Source organism: Doryrhamphus excisus, chromosome 15, assembly GCF_030265055.1.
Source record: "Doryrhamphus excisus isolate RoL2022-K1 chromosome 15, RoL_Dexc_1.0, whole genome shotgun sequence".
Lineage (NCBI taxonomy): Eukaryota > Metazoa > Chordata > Actinopteri > Syngnathiformes > Syngnathidae > Doryrhamphus > Doryrhamphus excisus.
In genome coordinates this window covers 4,798,490-4,819,739 of record NC_080480.1, presented here as the reverse complement: position 1 = coordinate 4,819,739, position 21,250 = coordinate 4,798,490, and the positions used below count along the sequence as shown (strand labels likewise).

At 43.1% G+C, this 21,250-nt stretch overlaps 1 long non-coding RNA gene across 8 annotated transcripts in view; it reads left to right on the top strand.

Annotated features, from left to right (window-relative positions):
• The window catches only part of LOC131103121 (uncharacterized), a 43,956-nt gene that overhangs the window by 11,779 nt on the left and 10,927 nt on the right, over nt 1-21,250 (top strand). For 3 of the 8 annotated variants that reach the window (XR_009119559.1, XR_009119554.1, XR_009119555.1), the window contains one exon: nt 340-2,679. The exons of 1 other annotated variant lie outside the window; for it this stretch is intronic. This is a non-coding gene — a long non-coding RNA (uncharacterized LOC131103121). The remainder of the gene's footprint in view (nt 1-339; nt 2,680-21,250) is intronic. 4 more of the 8 variants (XR_009119560.1, XR_009119556.1, XR_009119561.1 and 1 more) reach the window with 2 other exon arrangements.

Genomic DNA, 21,250 nt, shown 5'->3' with positions numbered 1-21,250 from the left:
GCGTGGCAGACCAACACCACCACCCCCACCCTCTTTTTTTTTTTTTTTTAATTTATTGAAGAGAGAGAGAGAAGGGGGGAGAAAAAGGCTTCCTTTTGATCCATGATGTTTTATTTGATGTGGTGGCTTTTATTGGCCTTGAAATGCCCATTTCCCATTCCGACGCCAATTTATGAAGTGAGAATAAGCATCTTTTGTACAGCTATTTAACATGCACTGCTCTCTAAAATATGAATATTCACATTTGGATAGCTCACTTCAAAGTTTAAAGATTCATTTACTCATTTAAACTCCTACTGTAGTGACTCCATGTTTTTTTTCTTCTCTTTTTCAATTCAGACAGGGCCTCCAAAGATCAAAGCAACCATCCGTCTTTCTCCCCCCCGCCTCCTCTCCCATCATCCCTCCTACATCAGTCTCTCTCCAAACTTTTTTCCTGGAGTTACTGTATATTTTAAGACGAGCAGAGCATCCCTTTTCGACGGGGGCAGCGAACTCCAAACACAAGAACGTCTCGTTACAGGTGCCCCCCCCACCCCCCCAAGCAACCTTTCATTTTAAGGACAAGTATTCGGTTCACAAGCCAAGCACGTGTAAAAGCCAAACATTTTAACCACACATCATCAGCTAGAGCTTCTGGGACATTTTGTGCCATTTAGGGCTGTGATGAATGAATATAAGTGAAATTTACCATATCTCAGAGATTTTTACAATTATCTTTTATTTAACTTATATTAAAATTATAACATTTGGTATTTTCTAATCCTGGAAATACTGTACCACCACATTCACGTGTGTTAAGTAGCGTTAGCTTCTAACACACAGCAGCTGCAAAGCAAGAAGCTAGACTATAGTTCATTCATTCATTTTCTACCGCTTTTCCTCACGAGGATCGCGGGGGTGCTGGAGCCTATCCCAGCTGTCTTTGGGCGAGAGGTGGGGTACACCCTGGACTGGTCGCCAGCCAATCACACGGCACATATAGACAATCACACTCACATTCATACCTATAGACAATTTGGAGTCGCTAATTAACCTAGCATGTTTTTGGAATGTTGGAGGAAACCGGAGTACCCGGAGAAAACCCACGCATGCACGGGAAGACGGGAAGAACACGCAGAGATGGCCGAGGGTGGAATTGAACCTTGGTCTCCTAGCTGTGAGGTCTGCGTGCTAACCACTCGACCACCGTGCCTTAGACTATAGTTATGCAGCCATATTATTCAACGTAACCAGAAATCTATATAGATGTCAATTTTATGTATTGACATGTAAAAATCACATGGTGTCTAAATCATCATGATAGTTATCTCTGGCATATTTTGCTTTATTTGCCACGATTTTTAATTAACTGAAATATTGAGCAGTTATCTTTTGACATGTTTATGATGTAGCAGTGATTGAACACTGGGGGAAAAATAGCATTTCCTTTTCAGGTTGGTTGAAACATATCATGTAGAATCTTTGAAATGTGGTAGGAATTCTAGTCATGTCAGGTGTAGAAATTCTCCCCCTCAGGACTCTTAGGGTTTTGAATAGATGATAAGGGAATCTTAAAGAACCAAATTATAGAATGAGAACCAGATTGTTTATTCCTGACAGTAATGCCTAATACAGACGTCCGGGCTTAATATAAAATAATATATAAAATAAGGGAATCTTAAAGAACTAGTCCCTGTATTCCTACAAGTAAGCGGGTCTTATTACAGCGCAGCTGCAAAAAAGCACACTTCCTTTCCCTGCCCGGCCTTTTATACACTTGAGGCTGGAGTCCTGGACCAATCAGCTTTCGCCACTGCCCTTGCTTGAACTGCTTTCATGGTGGTTTTCCTTTCGTTTTTCGCTGTGGCATCAAGGCATCTTTTCCTTTGCAGGGGCATCAAGGCGTCTGGAACATTGTGCTTTTCCTTTGTTGCAACGCAAGCTGTCATATGCGTACTCAATGTTATCACCTTAACTGTCAGATGTCACGTTAGTCCAATACAATACGTGCTTATCTGCCGTCCCTGTATGCCTACAAGTAAGCGGGTCTTATTACAGCGCAGCTGCAAAAAAGCACCCGTCCGTTCCCTGCCCGGCCTTTTATACACTCAAGATTGTTTACGTGGCTGGAGTCATGGACCAATCAGCTTTCGTCTCTGCCCTTCCTTGAACCGCTTTCATGGTGTTTCTGCTTTTGTTTGTTCGCAGTGGAATCAAGCTGTCATATGCGTACTCGATGTTTCCACCTTAACTGTCAGTTGTCACGTTAGTCCTTTTTTGTGCGGGTGCGCGTATAAGTATCTTTTGTCTGTATTTGTGAGACTATGTGTTTGTTTTAGCTTTTATCTTTAGCTAGCAAAATTGAGCAAATACCTTCACAGGAACGGTATTTGTAAAGCCGCAAAAAAGAAACCCAAAACATTTTAACTGATGACGTGGAGGTCTCGTAATCCAGGTAAGAACGGAGCAGGGTCGTAGGTATTCACCGGGGAACTTAAAACAGATGCTTGTATAGATTACAGCCAAAGACGGAGAGACTCTGTCACAGATTGACTCGAGTCACTTTGACCCCGTACCTCTCTTGTTTTTATCACGCCTCATCCCCAAATATGTAACCCTGTGAAATCGCTCGCAGATGGAGGCTGGCTTCTGACAAATACGCTACCATGAAGGGATGCCCCCGGTCTTCTGACCCAAGTAAGTCATAAGTGCGAGCTGCAGATGCTGTTCTTATTTCAAACTTATTGCGTTAATCTTCTCTGGCTCCTGTCGTTCATCGTCTACTTGTAGCGTGGACGAAAATTTAAGCATACAAGCCTGAATGGATTAATCCCGGAATTAGGTCATTTGAAAATGACCCAGCTGTTCTGATTGCCGTCCCTTTTAGAAGTGCCCCTGTGTCCTCTCCCCCTCCCCTTGTAGCCCCCCCCCCCGTTCCAACACCAGGCCTCCTGTGAAAGTCAAAGCCGATCAAAGTCTTTCATCTCCGATCAGTTGCATGTGCCCTCGCAGATCCACAGGTTTTACTGCTTAAGTCAGTGCTGGCAGCATTGATCATGTGACCGTTGCCTGTCCGACGTTCAGACACAAGCGAGCAGCGCCCTGACGCCGGTTCCGCTCACACGCCTCCATCATCCGTCCCTGCACGGCTGTTAAGCGTTGATGCGCACATGCTGTTGTCGACGGTCCGTCCACGATCGTCGAGTCCCGCTAGTTGGGACTGTAAGGTCAGGTTACATCAAAGAGATCAGGAGGGATCAAGCCTCTTGAAAGGGACAGGCTCTGGCTCAAATCATCAGAAACAGGTGGAGGTCCTCATTGGGAGAACAAAGCAGAGATCCCCATACATAAAACATTCAAATTTCATGGAGGAGTTCTTTAAATTGCCACCGACAATAAGAGTGCATAAATGACACAACACAGATGAGATTAACAAGAAAATCAAATATATGATAGTGGGTTAGGAATTGGGGATCGTGCAAGAGATGATGGTCATTGGAGACTCTTGCCAAAAGAAGCGACTGAACTTTGAAATGTTCTTTAGACAAACAGATTTTGGCAATCATTATTTTTAGCTGATGGCATCCATCATCTGCATCTGGATTCAATCATTCAGATTTTACTGATGATTCTATACGTGACAATTTTACACACTGTTGATCACCATAAGACATTTGGAATTGTTAAGATGAAAATAAGCCGAATACAAATACGGTAATCCTAAAAGACGTATTAACCATTAAAAGGTTCTTAAAAGTCACTCTCACATTTAACTGGGACTTAACTATGGAATGGATTGAGTAAGGAACTCAAACAATGCACAACGATGAGCCAATTCAAGAAACAATACAAGCAGTTGATGTTTGCTAAATACAAGGATGAAGAGTCTTGAACCATGATGTGCTATATATATCACTATATTGACACTTACTATGGTACACATTATGTCATTGGATGGTCATATCACCTCATACTTCTGTACGTGATTTAAAAAAAAAAAAAAAAAAACTTAAACTATATTATGAAAGCAGGAAGTGAACAAATGTAACAGTTACTGATTGTAAAAGTACCAGATGGAGGGGTAGGATTTAATAAGCTTTGCTTCTTCCTACTCCTTTTGGACATGTGGAACTGTGAACTGATTATGGGATGCATTCAATTGTAATCCGATGCATGTTCAAATGAAATAAAACCATTACCAACTAATGATTAAATTTTTTTTTTTGTAGTTGATTTACCTGAAGCTTCTGGTTGGATTAATTGAGTAATTGGTTAGGCCCTATGGTTAGTGGTTTGTTCTGCAAAAAAGGCAAAAATGTCAGTCATCAATCAATCACCAAAGTCAAAGCTGATCTGTGTGAATATCATTCATTCATTCATTTTCTACCACTTATCCTCACGAGGGCTGCTGGAGTCTATCCCAGCTGTCTTCGGGCGGGAGGCGGGGTACACCCTGGACTGGTGGCCAGCCAATCACAGGGCACATATAGACAAACAACCATTCACACTCACATTCATACCTATGGACAATTTGGAGTCGCCAATTAACCTAGCATGTTTTTGGAATGTGGGAGGAAACCGGAGTACCCGGAGAAAACCCACGCATGCACGGGGAGAACATGCAAACTCCACACAGAGATGATCGAGGGTGGAATTGAACTCGGGTCTCCAGCAAAAGAGTTGTGTAATGTCATAAATACTGAATTATAGGAGTGTATAAGTGACCGTAGGGGTGCTACTTCATGTCTAGAGAGCTCTAATAATGTTAAAAAAAACACATTTAGAAGGTTCATTCATTCATTCATTTTCTAGTGCTAATCCTCACGAGGGTCGCGGGGGGTGCTGTAGCCTATCCCAGCTGTCTTGGGGCGAGAGGCGGGGTGGGTACACCCTTGACTGACTGGTGGCCAGCCAATCACAGGGCACATATAGACAAACAACCATTCACACTCACATTCATACCTACGGACAATTTGGAGTCGCCAATTAACCTAGCATGTTTTTGGAATGTGGGAGGAAACCGGAGTACCCGGAGAAAACCCACGCATGCACGGGGAGAACATGCAAACTCCACACAGAGATGATCGAGGGTGGAATTGAACTCGGGTCTCCAGCAAAAGAGTTGTGTAATGTCATAAATACTGAATTATAGGAGTGTATAAGTGACCGTAGGGGTGCTACTTCATGTCTAGAGAGCTCTAATAATGTTAAAAAAAACACATTTAGAAGGTTCATTCATTCATTCATTTTCTAGTGCTAATCCTCACGAGGGTCGCGGGGGGTGCTGTAGCCTATCCCAGCTGTCTTGGGGCGAGAGGCGGGGTGGGTACACCCTTGACTGACTGGTGGCCAGCCAATCACAGGGCACATATAGACAAACAACCATTCACACTCACATTCATACCTACGGACAATTTGGAGTCGCCAATTAACCTAGCATGTTTTTGGAATGTGGGAGGAAACCGGAGTACCCGGAGAAAACCCACGCATGCACGGGGAGAACATGCAAACTCCACACAGAGATGATCGAGGGTGGAATTGAACTCGGGTCTCCAGCAAAAGAGTTGTGTAATGTCATAAATACTGAATTATAGGAGTGTATAAGTGACCGTAGGGGTGCTACTTCATGTCTAGAGAGCTCTAATAATGTTAAAAAAAACACATTTAGAAGGTTCATTCATTCATTCATTTTCTAGTGCTAATCCTCACGAGGGTCGCGGGGGGTGCTGTAGCCTATCCCAGCTGTCTTGGGGCGAGAGGCGGGGTGGGTACACCCTTGACTGACTGGTGGCCAGCCAATCACAGGGCACATATAGACAAACAACCATTCACACTCACATTCATACCTACGGACAATTTGGAGTCGCCAATTAACCCAGCATGTTTTTGGAATGTGGGAGGAAACCGGAGTACCCGGAGAAAACCCACGCATGCACGGGGAGAACATGCAAACTGCACACAGAGATGGCCGAGGGTGGGATTGAACTCGGGGTCTCCTAGCTGTGAGGTCTGCGCGCTAACCACTTGATCACCGTGCAGCCTGTTAATATCTTATTGGAGATAGATATGGAAAATAGTGTATGTCATAAGAAATTAGCTCATTTCTAAACCCTGTTTAACAACACAGCATTTATTTGGGCAGCAGTAGACATGTGTACCTTATATATTAACGTATATTCCTCTGGAAAATATACGTGATTTTGCTTGTACGTATTCCCGATATGAGGTTGATCTACTTATGTTAGAGAGCTTAACGGCCACCCGCTCTTGAGAACGCTTTGAGCTTCAGCTCCTGTTCTACGTCACCTTGAGATTGAACTCCGGAAGCGGGTCTCTTTTAATTTCATGTTGATGCTGTTGTCGAGGTGTGGAGGGGGGGGGGATGAACTCCCAAACAAACATGTACAGAGATTCCGGGTGTTAACACACCGTAGAGCTCCTTTCATGTGCCCTCACCACATGTCCCTGATATTAGCCAGAGAATCCAGGGACGACCTTGATCCGGACGCTAAATCAAGAGGTGCTATCTCAGATGTGGATGTAAATACGGACGGGGGGGAGGCGGGGGTGAGTTAGCGAGAATAAGTGAGGCAGGAGACATCTGTCGAGCAGGCCCTCATTTTGTAAGAGGGGGCCATCTATTGGTTACAGATGATACCCCCGCTTGATAAAAACGAACTCTTTCAAGACCGGACAGCTTGTATTTGGGGGTCTCGAAACCAAATAGCCCAACTGACAGGTCAGCTGTTTGTTGTTCATCTTTCATCTGCGTGATGGACACGGAATAGCCGCCATTGCCGGTAAACACAAGTGTCATTCATACCGAGGAAGATAGATGTCTGTGTCTAGAGGAAGGAGATACCGATGTTGGTTGATGCTCATGTAGGATCGTCAGTCATGGAGGCCCACCAGTGTGTGGCCCCTCACCAGGAGTATTGCATTAGTGCCTGGTCCCTGAATCATCCATTGCACCTGACAGTGGATTACGCGATTCCGATTCTTTATTTGTATGACAGCGACAACTGCTTTCAACACAACAGGATGGAAAAAGCGAGTCTCAGATCTGTTAAACCTCAGACATTTTTCTGCATCTTCTGACTCTGACTGATGAACAGATGTCATCTCAAGGCATATTGAGCAGGTCTCAAACCAGACTTGTGATACAGAAACCTAATAACTAAGTACTTAATAAAGGAGACAAGGAAAAAACTCACTCTCGATCGGTTGGGCTTAGCTAGAGATGGACGTCAGGTAGGGAAGCAACAGGGTCAAGGAAAAAGTCTTCTCGTTAAGAAACCTCAAACAAAACATGACCTGGGTACTGTAGAAATCCTCCTCCTGAGGACTCTAAGTGAGTTTTGAATAGAAAATAAGGGAATCTTAAAGAACCAGTCCCTGTATTCCTACAAGTAAGCGTGTCTTATTACAGCGCAGCTGCAAAAAAGCACACTTCCTTTCCCTGCCTGGCCTTTTATACACTTGAGGCTGGAGTCCTGGACCAATCAGCTTTCGCCACTGCCCTTGCTTGAACTGCTTTCATGGTGGTTTTCCTTTCGTTTTTCGCTGTGGCATCAAGGCATCTTATCCTTTGCAGGGGCATCAAGGCGTCTGGAACATTCTGCTTTTCCTTTGTTGCAACGCAAGCTGTCATATGGGTACTCAATGTTTCCACCTTAACTGTCAGATGTCACGTTAGTCCAATACAGATGTCCGTGCTTATCTGCCGTCCCTGTATGCCTACAAGTAAGCGGGTCTTATTACAGCACAGCTGCAAAAAAAAAAAAGCACCCTTCCTTTCCCTGCCGGGCCTTTTATACACTTGAGGCTGGAGTCCTGGACCAATCAGCTTTCGCCAGCTTTTCGCCATCAGTTTTTTTTTCATTTTTCGCTGTGGCATCAAGGCATCTTTCCTTTGGCGTCTGGAACACTCTGCTTTTCCTTTGTTGCAACGCAAGCTGTCATATGCGTACTCGATGTTTCCACCTTAACTGTCACGTTAGTCCTTTTTTGTGTGGGTGCGTGTATAAGTATCTTTTGTCTGTATTTGTGAGACTATGTGTTTGTTTTACCTTTTATCTTTAGCTAGCAAAATTGAGCAAATACCTTCAGTATGGTGGTCTTGACTGGTTGGGTTGAGCTATAGAGACAAAGTAGATGGACTACCAGTTCCCGTTGGTCGTATTACATAAATATAGGACGGTAATATGGCATTCCGTTTCAGTTATGGTGTGGTATGATCGAAACACCTTAATTGTCTAAACAGTTGTTTCAGGAAGACCGATGCGGGAATGAAATTGAAACATCTGGTGACTGTTTCGGTTCTATTCCAAAGAGAAAGTCCCAGCTGATGAAGACGACTCTTTGTCATCTTTGTATGTGCTGAGTCACCAGGGCGCCATTAGCGCATGCTGTGCCTCATTGTTTTGGACACTTTCTTGACACCGAGCAGCCGTTTTCTTTTATCCCGGCAACCGAAGGATGAAGCTACTGTAATCAAAGAAGACAAAGATCAGTGCCAGCTTTTTTCGGCATGCTCTGGTACCTGCTTTGATGTCATTACATTTTTTTTTCTCTCTCCTTTTCTGGTGTACAGCAGCCGCCGACGACGTCGTAGTCGTCGTGTGCCAAAGAGCAACCATTGTCGCCAACTGTCTGACAGGCGGCTTTTCATCAGCGTGACATCACTCTGCTACTTGATTACTTTCCATGGGCTCCTCCAGGATTTTTATTTTTTTTTCTCCCCGCAGGAATCTTAAATCATCATTGCTGCCATCGTCTCAACATCTGAGACACACATTAGCATGTTTTGTGTACATAAAATATTTATAGTCACAGTTGGTGACTAAGTTTGGCCGTATTGTTACGATTTTCCGGTCCATAAACGATGCATTTTTGAAGGTAAATTCCCTTTTTATAATGATTGTTTAATGTATTGTACTTCGTGTTGCTTGTAAAAGCCGGTTATTATTAAGCAACATAAAAAGACAAATAAAATCAGAAAAAGCTTTTCACACGGCAATCTTTCTGTGCCGTTGTTCCTTTCCTTTGATTTTCTCTCCACAGGGGAGTGAGCTGTGATAAATTACAAGGCAGTATCTGAAGTGTTTGTTTTTGGAGGAAACTGCAGTGTGGGGCGGATATTTATAACCGTACTCTTGCCTCAAAAACGCCATGTGTCTGGCTTCACAGGATCGCTATCTATCTTCCTACCTGGGCCTCAACTGCCCACATCATAAGACTCCATTCTAGATGCTTGAAGCATCAAGAGGTGTCTGAAGTCCCCTTGACCATCCTGTGACTGATGACCAGGGTTCGGCTTTTCCAAGGAAAACTTTTTTTTCAAGGGATTTAGAGAGAAATGTTTGTTTATCCTCAGCTGAGAGGATGTCGAGAAAGACCTTCAAGAGGTTGAAGTGGGATAGCCGGTTGGGCGTGATTCATGTCACTGCCAAGCTCTTTGATGTATCCCAATGCACATCCTCTTACAAACCACCACTAGGTATGATAAGCATCATGTGATCTAATTAGAAAAAAACGACTTTGCGATGTATTAAATCCATTTGCAACAAACTGTTTTTCAGAGCTAGCGCTACTTTTATTCAAAAAAAGCCACCTAAGCTGTTGATTCTGGGTGACTTCCCCGCAAAAAATCGTTGCATTTTGCGGTCAACTTGGCTTAGCCAGTGGAAACATTTATTCAGAACAAGGTAACCTATCTGTTTTGAAATGTGCTCCCCCTTTATCCGCCGGCAGGAAGAAAGTGGTCGTTTTGTGGGTGGAAGAAAGCGTTACTCAGGTTTTACTCACTGATATTTCAAGTGTGTGAAGAGTCGTCATCGGACGCATCATCTTGTTTTTTTGGGGGGTGACTAATGAACAGATTGCTAACAGCACTTACTTTACGGGTTTTGATCTGGTTATGATTCAGAATTCTGGAATCAGAAGCCAGAAGATTCCTTCATGTCCTATTGATACCCATTTCAAAACATTGATGTGAATTTGTCTCCCATTGTGTGTTTCGTTTTTTTTCCCCTTTTACTTCATATTTGGTCCAGACAACGGAAAATTCCTTGTCTAAATTTATATGATATCAATAGACGCCCATCGGTCCATGGGTATGTTGTGTCGTGTTCTTGGTAATACTTTGCTCGTCTTGTGCTTTTCCAAAGTACTGTCTTTGGGAAATTTGTCCTGATGGTTGGAGAATTTGGTCGTTACCCCTTTTTCACTGTATCTACTCGCTATTGTCGGACGCATCGTTTTGTTTTTGGGGGGTGACTAATGAACAGATTGCTAACAGCACTTACTTTATGGGTTTTGATCTGGTTATGATTCTCCCTGTTGGAATCACAAGCCAGTAGATTCCTTCATGTCCAATTGATACGTATTTCAAAATGTTAGGAAGCGAATTTGTCTTGTTGTTGCATTGTGTGTTTCGTTTTTTTACCCTTTTACTCTATATTTGGTCCAGACAACGGAAAATTCCTTGTCTCAATTTATATGATGTCAATAGACGCCCATCGGTCCATGGGTATTTTATATCGTGTTCTTGGTAATACTTTGCTCTGTCTTGTGCCTTTCCGTAAAGTACTCTCTCCAAAGTACTGTCTTTGGGAAATTTGTCCTGTTGGTTGGAGTATTTGGTCGTGACCCCTTTTTCACTGTATCTACTCGCTATTGCCGGACGCATCATCTTGTTTTTGGGGGGTGACTAATGAACAGATTGCTAACAGCACTTACTTTACGGGTTTTGATCTGGTTATGATTCTTCCTGCTGGAATCAGAGAAGCCAGAAGATTCCTTCATGTCCAATTGATACGCATTTCAAAACTTTAGGAAGCAAATTTGTCTTGTTGTTGCATTGTGTGTTTCGTTTTTTTTACCCTTTTCCTCCATATTTGGTCCAGACAACAGAAAATTCCTTGTCTCAATTTATATGATGTCAGTAGACGCCCATCGGTCCATGGGTATGTTGTGTTGTGTTCTTGGTAATACTTTGCTCTGTCTTGTGCCTTTCCGTAAAGTACTCTCTCCAAAGTACTGTCTTTGGGAAATTTGTCCTGATGGTTGGAGTATTTGGTCGTGACCCCTTTTTCACTGTATCTACTCGCTATTGCCATTGTCAAACAGGTAGTGTTTGTTTTTTTCACTTTTACTCCATATTTGGTCCAGACAACAGAAAATTCCTTGTCTCAATTTATATGATGTCAATAGACGCCCATCGGTCCATGGGTATTTTGTATCGTGTTCTTGGTAATACTTTGCTGGTCTTGTGCCTCTCCGTAAAGTACTCTCTTTGGGAAATTTGTCCTGATGGTTGGAGAATTTGGTCGTTACCCCTTTTTCACTGTATCTACTCGCTATTGCCATTGTCAAACAGGTACAGTACCTAGTTCCTTCTCAACCAGGCCCCCAAAAGTTGGTGACATTAACCACTGCTGGTCAGTCATTGGTTGTGTTGGTTTGTCCGACGTCGTAATATTAGCTCCACGACAAGAAATATCCTGTGGCTACAATAATCCAGTCCAGCCAATTAAGAGCCCGATTGAACATTTTGTTTTCTGTGTATGCATATATTTTTTTTAAACCCCGCAAGAATAAACCCGAATTCCATCAACGTGAGCACCCTGCACATCTGGAGAACAGGTGTAGTCCCAATTCTCACATGTCAGAACTTTCTCCTTAATTTACTTATTTAAGAGCCCCCGCAGAAGTGAGAGCGTAGCGGGTGCGCGACTCTGGATTTGATACGGCAGAGAATTTAAGGCAAAACAACAGGAAGACAGGTAAAGAGAAGAGTACAACTGTTACATGTCTGAAGCGGAACCACTTCGCCAGGCTTTTGAAATCGGATGAAGTTCAGGCTACGGCTCTGAAGTCATTACATCTTCAAAGCTAATTAACACGTGGCTTTTGTTTCGGGCTCCGGATTATGCAGGTACAGATGCTGGGTTGCGGTGTGGGGGGGATGGGGGCGGAAGACCGATATACCAAGAGCAAGGTGTGCTTGGATGTGCTTTCATGTCAGAAGGAAGTGCTTGACTCCTGACCTCCCCTCTTGAGCTCAAAACCATGCTGTCAACACCACTTCCTCGAGTGCCACATAAAGATTAACGCTTGGTGAGAGGCACGGGGGGGCCTTCGCACCACTGATCCATGAGCAAGAGCAGGCACCACCGCTTTACAGTGGACTAAACTTCCTTCTAAGAAGTTATATAAGAGCGACATATTTATATATATATGTCTTTAAACTGAGGTTTTATGCATAAAACCGCAGCATCAGTAAGCAAGACTCAAGTCCGGTTGTAGCCACAGGTTTATTTGTCTTTGACTTGCGAGGTACAAGGCACTTACTATGTCATCAAATACGGAAAAGGCCGCAGATTACCATAATGCACATGGGTGTGCCCACACATGAAGACCAGTCCAAAGTGCCACATCACCTTTTTGAGCCTTAATTCTCTTGCCCAAGTACTGCAGTTATCATTTATTTCCTGAAAAATTCAGAACGGACTGGGTGAGTTTATGTCATAAAATGTGCTTTTCGATTTGTTTCTGGGCTGCACGGTAGACGAGTGGTTAGCACGCATGCCTCACAGCTAGGAGACCTGAGTTCAATTCCACACTCGGCCATCTCTGTGTGGAGTTTGCATGTTTTCTCCTGGTACTCCGGTTTCCTCCCACATTCCAAAAACATGCTAGGTTAATTGGCGACTCCAAATTGTCCATAGGTATGAATGTGAGTGTGGATGGTTGTTTGTCTATATATGCCCTGTGATTGGCTGGCCACCAGTCCAGGGTGTACCCCGCCTCTTGCTTGAAGACAGCTGGGATAGGCTCCAGCACCCCCGCGACCCTTGTGAGGATAAGCGATAGAAAATAAATGAATGAATGAATGTAACTTAAACCAGGCTGCATGGTGACCCAGTGGTTAGCGCGCAGGCCTCACAGCTAGGAGACCAGAGTTCAATTCCAAGGAAAAGCAGTAGATTGTATGGTCATATCACCTCAAAAAATAAAATCAAATAAAAATTAAAAACATTATTTTAAAAATTATTTTAAAAAATTAAAAAAATAAAAACATTAATAAAAAACTTAAACTATATTAGGAAAGCAGGAAGTGAACAAATGTAACAGTTACTGATTGTAAAAGTCCCAGATGGAGGGGTAGGATTTAATTAAGTCAAATTATTCCAACATCATGCATGCTAGGTTAATTGGCGACTCCAAATTGTCCATAGGTATGAATGTGAGTGTGAATGGTTGTTTGTCTATATGTGCCCTGTGATTGGCTGGCCACCAGTCCAGGGTGTACCCCGCCTCTCGCCCAAAGACAGCTGGGATAGGCTCCAGCACCCCCGTGACCCTTGTGAGGAAAAAGCAGTAGAAAATGAATGAATGAATGAACATTAGAGACCTCCACACATAAAGTAACACCCCTATATAATCACCTTTACGCTGTTTTACCCAATATAGTAGAAATAGTTTGGGCTGCACGGTGGACGAGTGCCTCACAGCTAGGAGACCTGAGTTCAATTCCACCCTCGGCCATCTCTGTGTGGAGTTTGCATGTTCTCCCCGTGCATGCATGGGTTTTTATTCCGGGTACTCCGGTTTCCTCCCACATTCCAAAAACATGCTAGGTTAATTGGCAACTCCAAATTGTCCATAGGTATGAATGTGAGTGTGAATGGTTGTTTGTCTATATGTGCCCTGTGATTGGCTGTTATTTGTTAGATGTTAAAATGTCGTTAAAATGTTAGCATTTTCTGACTGTATTTGGACTCCCCCACTCTCCACCTTCAGTGGACTGACAAGCACATACAAAGCGATTTGTAGTAGCAGCTCTCTGGGTGGTGCTGGACTTGGATGTTCTGGCCCGGTGTGGTTACACGAGGTCTGCGGTTGGCTAAACTGCCTTTTGGAGACATCTTATGGTGGAGAAATGAACGTTTGATTCCTGGGTAACAGTTATGGTGCAGTCGGAACGCCAATGTCACGCTCCCTCAACACTTGCAATCTGTGGCATTTGCTGCACATTTTGAGGTCTTCCCTTGTGGCCAGCCTAAGGCACACTCGTGCAATAATCATGTTGTCTATCAGCATCTTGATTGGCCACACAGGAATTTTGACATATTTGTGAACATTATCTGAAAAAAATAGGCCTGTGTAGATTTCACATTTTTGGTTAAGGGTATGGAAGTGTTGCGTTTCTATTTTTGTCGATCAGAGCGTGCCCAGTCGGAATGAACCCTACAGTTAAATATGCATTACCTCAAGCAGACACTTGGGTCTGTGGGTCCAGTGAGCTGCCTTGGGAAAGTGTTTGATGATGTCGTTTTATTGTTCCACAAGGTCAAGATCTTCAAAGCTCTCCCTTCTGTTCTCTGCAGGGCACCCGGGCAGCAGCTGTCGGCATACACTCAGCTTTGTGTTTTTTTTTTTTTTTTACAAGAAGAGGTGGGTCAAGCCCACTCTCTCACAGAAAATGTTTTTACTGGTGGGGAGGGGGATGGGCACTCAGTGGACACCATAATATTGCTCTGCCCTTTTGTGCTGATGAGTGGGGATTGAATACGTGAATACTTTTGTGTGGCACATAATATGGAGCGAATGACTGTACAGTAAAGGACCTAAAAAGGAGGTGCAAAAGATATTGGTATTATGGTAATGTAATGGTTTAATTTCATTTGAAATGTAAAGTGTATTTTCAACAAATCGGTGCTTGATGCTGGAATTTAGACCCTTTAAAACATCTTACTGCTGTGTTGTGTGTTTGCCGATACCACGACTGTACTTGATACCTTTTTCCTCGCATTTGATTCTGTAGGGATTAGGTATTGACCAGTATGTTTTTTTTGGTAATGGTTTTATTTCATTTGAACATGCATCAGATTACAATTGAGTGCATCCCATAATCAGTTCACAGTTCCACATGTCCAAAAGGAGTAGGAAGAAGCAAAGCTTATTAAATCCTACCCCTCCATCTGGTACTTTTACAATCAGTAACTGTTACATTTGTTCACTTCCTGCTTTCCTAATATAGTTTAGTTTTTTTTTTTTTTTTTTTTAATTTTAATTATTTTTAATTTTAAAAATAATTTTAAAAATAATTTTAAAAATAATTTTAAAAATAATTTTAAAAATAATTTTAAAAATAATTTTAAAAATAATTTTAAAAATAATTTTAAAAATAATTTTAAAAATAATTTTTTAATACTTTTTAAAATATTTTTTAAATATTTTTTTTTAATATTTTTTATTTTATTTTATCTTGAAGCAAAATGGAGCGCACGACTTGGCTCCAACCAGCAGACGATCTCCACTAGTTTGTCGTTGACAGAACAACATGACGTTGATGTTCCAATCACACGTTAACTCAACAACAAAATCGATTGATCAATTGATTATTATATTTGTAAATCTTTAGTGCGTAAACAATTCAGTGGAAATTCAGTGGAATGCCCTGATTAGTCATCAAATCGGAATCAGGATAGTGCAAATCCAGCCAAATACCAGCTCCAATACGGTGACATGTACTGCCAACACTCGTACGTGCTCTGTGTTACGTTAAAAGTCCCCGGGAATGACAGACTCTAGAAATCTGGCATACAATATAAATTGGACCTCTTTTAAAGTTATGCCGATGGACATAAAACAGCTCTGTAACTGAAGACTTGAATTGTTCACACCGCTCCAATTGAACGTCAACACTGGCGACCGAGAATTTGAACTATATCATAGGAAATAAGTAGGGAGCACGGCCGATATACTTACTTTCATGATTTCTTACAATTAAGCAATTAATGCGCTACAGAGTTGAAGTTAAAGTGGGTAACAAGCTGTTATTTGGCTGTGTTTTTAATGTGGGTGCTGTACAAAGTCACTTACTCAACATGGCGGTAAAGCTGGAAAATAAATTGGCATGGATTTTGACCCGCAGTGAGGAAAGAAAGTCCAAAAAGGCATTCCAGGCAATCAAAGGCCCAAACCACAAACCTTCTGAAGTGTACGTGTCGAGCACAGGGGACGCTTCAAATGAAAAACGATGGCAAGAAATGAAGGTGTTTCTGCATAATTGGTGTGAAAACAAGTGGTTTTAGACGGCGAAAAGATGGGAAGGACATGGAGGAAGCCGTTCCACATAAGAAACATCAACATTTCACAGATGCTATGCTAGCAGATGCTGCTAAAGCAGTGATTCTCAACTAGTGGGTCGCCACCCCCAAAGTGGGATGTATAGCTGTTTTTAGTACAGTAAACCTCAGATATATCGGAAATTCGCTCACAACGGACATATAAAAAAGAACCGATTTTTCTGTAATGCATTTCATTGCAGCTGCCAGGTGACATGTTTATATGCATCGTTTTTATGTCCTTGTTAGACCCAGTTTGTGCTGCTCTCTGAAGGGAGTAGTTTATCAACATGGTAAGAGATTTTAGTTGTAGTTTAGATTTTTAGATGGCTTTTCTAATAATCTATAAGCCTTATAAAATGATGAACTTGGATTAGCAGCCGTACCAAGAGATTGATGCAGAGGACTGACAGTTGTTGATATGGCTTTTTCTTGGAAGTCCTGCTATGAAGTCCAGCATCCTGAAGTCGTTGCTTCACTGTTGATACTGACACTGGTGTTTGACGGGTACTATTTAGTACAGTTGCCAGGTGACGACCTTAAAGTATACACTCTCAGATATTTGTCTTCTTGCACAGTTGTGCCGTTTTTCTGTCCTTGTTAGACCCAGTTTGTGCTGCTCTCTGAAGGGAGTAGTTAACAGCATGGTAAGAGATTTCAGTTTAGATTTTTCGATGGGTTTTCTAATAATCTACAGTAAACCTCGGATATATCGGACTCGGATATATCGGAAATTCGCTCACAAAGGGCAGATAAAAAAGAAGCGATTTTTCTGTAATGCATTTCCAATAAAAATCCATTGCATATATCGGATTTTTTATAACGGATTTCGCCTATTTCGGACAAAATCTCCAGTCCCGTTCCAATGCATTTCCATTAAATTTCCCTCGCATATATCGGATGGCCGCATCGTGGCGCTCCGATTCGCCGAATCGTGACAGGCCGCTATACGACGTCATTTGCAGCGTTGCCTGCGCGTCCAGGTACATTGGAAACATAGTCAAGGAAGTGCCTTTTTATAACGGATAAAATCCGATTTACGCATATACCGGATATAAATCCATTATATGCGTAAAACGGACATTTTCCGGTATACGCATATAACGGATTTCGCTTATATCGGACAAAACCAGTGGGAACAATTGAATCCGATATATCCGAGGTTTACTGTAGGTCGCAGTTCTTTGCCCGTGCAAAACAGAAATGACCCAGTGCCCGCTTGTTACGCCTCAACGAATGCCATATTTATGGGTGACACACAGCTGTAGATAACTGCTGGAAAAAGTGAGTGCCTCACCGCTGCAGCTGACGTTGTGTTGAATGGGGCAATTCCATCCACATTGAGGACTGCCCACATTAAAATGCTAGTGCCCTCTGGGAATATACGTAACCTTTTTCCAAACATTCCTTTTAAACAGAAGATTTGCCAAGTTTGAGTTGAAACAGGGCGGCACGGCGGTCAAGTGGTTAGTGCGCAGACCTCACAGCTCGGGGACCAGGGTTCAATTCCACCCTCAGCCATCTCTGTGTAGAGTTTGCATGTTCTCTGTGTGGGTTTTCTCCGGGTAATAATTGGTTAATTGGCGACTCCAAATTGTCCAAAAAGACATGGATGTGGTATGAATGTGAGTGTGAATGGTTGTTTGTCTATATGTGCCCTGTGATTGGCTGGCCACCAGTCCAGGGTGTACCCCGCCTCTCGCCCCAAGACAGCTGGGATAGGCTCCAGCACCCCCGCGACCCTCGTGAGGAAAAGCGGTATATTAATTCCACCCTCGGCCATCTCTGCGTGGAGTTTGCATGTTCTTCCCGTGCATGTGTGGGGGTTTTTTCCGGGTACTCCGGTTTCTTCCCACATTCCAAAAACATGCTAGGTTAATTGGCGACTCCAAATTGTCCATAGGTATGATTGTGAGTGTGAATGGTTGTTTGTCTATATGTGCCCTGTGATTGGCTGGCCACCAGTCCAGGGTGTACCCCGCCTCTCGCCCGAAGACAGCTGGGATAGGCTCCAGCACGCCCCGTAACCCTTGTGAGGATAAGCAGTAGAAAATGAATGAATGTAACTTAAACCAGGCTGCACGGTGGTTAGTGGTTAGCGCGCAGGCCTCACAGCTAGGAGACCCGAGTTCAATTCCACCCTCGGCCATCTCTGGGTTTTCTCAGGGTACTCCGGTTTCCTCCCACATTCCAAAAACACGCTAGGTTAATTGGCGACTCCAAATTGTCCATAGGTATGAATGTGAGTATGAATGGTTGTTTGTCTATATGTGCCCTGTGATTGGCTGGCCACCAGTCCAGGGTGTACCTCGCCTGTTTGGGTTTTCTTCGGGTACTCCGGTTTCCTCCCACATTCCAAAAACATGCTAGGTTAATTAGACTAATTAGATTAAAATTTCACAGCAACATTTTGAAATATATAGTTTAAATCATAACCATAACACAAGCTACTGTTGCAGCTATAACTGCCATTTACTGCATCACACAAGTTTTATTTATGTCTTTATGTTAAAAAAAACACTTTAAGTTGAATGTAAACTGGTTTTCTCTGCCATGTTAATGAAAATATTTGTGGAAATTCACTTATATTACTTTAAACCATCCATTTTCCATACGGCCTTTCCTCGCTAGGATCCCAGCTATGCAGTGTCTGGTTTAGTCTTCCCAAAAAGATCTCCAGAAGCAATCTGCTCTCGAGCAAGACAACAACGGTAGCAGGAAGCGGTTAGCGCTCAAACAAAACGCGCCCACTTTGATCATTTTGCGCTTGCTCTTTGATGCGGCCACTGCGGAGCGAGCCAATAGTGATGTTTAATTGATTATGTAGAATCGGCAAGCTGGCTTTACTCTTATATCATCCCCCCACACAGTCGACTCCTTTCTTTTTTTTTTTTTTTTTTTCGCTATGCTCGCTCCAAAAGGAGATGGTTGCATGCCATATTGCCCCATTCCCTTTCTTCTTCTAAAACAAATAAAGACATCAAAACATCAAAGCGGCTGGCGGGTTAATAAAAGACCTCAAATATTTTCCATTATGTTTGACATGGTTTTGGGTTTCGCTAGCCAAAAGGAATAACAACAGGCCCGAATAAAATAATGCTGTTCTTTTTGTTGTTGTTGTTGTTGTTGCTGCTCAGTCTTACAGAGGTGCAGCGCACCACGTTCGAGACTGTTCTGTGATCTTTAATTATTCAAAGGTATTCTTCTGAGGCACTGATACCCTTTCGAAGCTCCTCATTATGATATCCAGAGTCCGAAACAACAATCTTGTCGGAACATCGCTTCGCTTTGAAGTCGACGTCAGTCGGTTTGCTTTCTGTCTCGGGCCAGACCGCTCGACCCTTGACCCACGGTGATTGCTTCTGTGGCGTAACTGAGCTGAGATAACTGTAAATGCAGGCCTTTGATATGCACTTGGGAGCAGGAGGTCCAGACAGATGCTTTAGGCATGGACCGGGGGTTTATATGTGTTTGCGCACACGAGGAACCGGAACGGCAAAGGTCAAGGAAACACAGGCGTGACTTCCTGAAGAAAAGCTAAAAAACTGTTTTTTTAAAAAAAACGCATAATGAAACTTGAGATTGGTACTCGGCTCATGTTTGTGTTTGACAGAACTTTCATATTCTATCTGTCCGGTCATTTTCTGTAACACTTACCCTGTTCTGGGTCACTACAAGGGCTGCGAATCAGGGCGAACTGGTCACAAGTCAGTCACAGGGCACACACAGTAAGTGGGAATTGTCCAGTGCCACCGGATATCCGCGTTTTTCCAAGCGAGAAATGCGGCTGCTTTGGTAGCAGCCTCCTAGATTGCTAAGAATCAGGCATAAATCTTTAGATTAATCAATTTTAGAGACGGGGTCGAGTGGTTAGCACGCTGACCTCACAGCTAGGAGACCAGGGTTCAATTCCACCCCCGGCCATCTCTGTGTGGAGTTTGCATGTTCTCCCCGTGCATGCGTGGGTTTTCTCCGCGTACTCCGGTTTCCTCCCACATTCCAAAAACATGCTAGGTTAATTAGCGACTCCAAATTGTCCATAGGTATGAATGTGAGTGTGAATGGTTGTTTGTCTATATGTGCCCTGTGATTGGCTGGCCACCAGTCCAGGGTGTACCCCGCCTCTCGCCCCGAAGACAGCTGGGATAGGCTCCAGCAACCCCTGCGACCCTCGTGAGGAAAAAAGGTTTTTTCCGGGTACTCCGGTTTCCTCCCACATTCCAAAAACATGCTAGGTTAATTAGCGACTCCAAATTGTCCATAGGTATGAATGTGAGTGTGTATGGTTGTTTGTCTACATGTGCCCTGTGATTGGCAGCTGATAGGCTCCAGCATACCCATGACCCTCGTGAGGATAAGCGGTAGAAAATGAATGAATGTGCACTTGGCGGGCGGGCGGGGGCAAAACAGGAATAATTCTATTACAACATACAAAGTACAACAATGTGTCCCGCACACAATAAAACTAAAATAAAGTAAAATTATTCCAACAACATGCATGCTAGGTTAATTAGCGACTCCAAATTGTCCATAGGTATGAATGTGAGTGTGAATGGTTGTTTGTCTATATGTGCCCTGTGATTAGCTGGCCACCCGTCCAGGGTGTACCCCGGCCTCTCGCCCGAAGACAGCTGGGATAGGCTCCAGCATACCCATGATACACTGATATAGCGTGATGATCAGTCTACTTATGACTATCAAAAAACGCATGTGGACATTCTGACTTGTCTGGTTAGGATCACTGATGGAAAAAAGATAAACTCCATTTGACGTGAGATCAGAATTTGATATTTAGCACATCCAGCCCAGTCCATCACTGATTGGATGGTATATACAGAGTCTGTTTTGATGCTCGGTCCATGTACTCATTCCTTTTTTTTTTTCCCCCTGCGGATGCTCTTTTATCTTTTGAATAAGTATTTAGTCCAACGTGACAGTCCATTTTCATCCAGATGTCCAGATGGCATCCGCAAAAATGCACGCATAATATCCATTCTCACATGAAAATGTAAACAAATGTAAAGACTCTGCATTTGGCTCGCCGAGCTAAACCGCACAAGCTGATGAACTCACGGAGCTATTATAATTACGCTGTGTTGAAAGCCAGTGAGTGAAGGCCATTAATGGCCTTG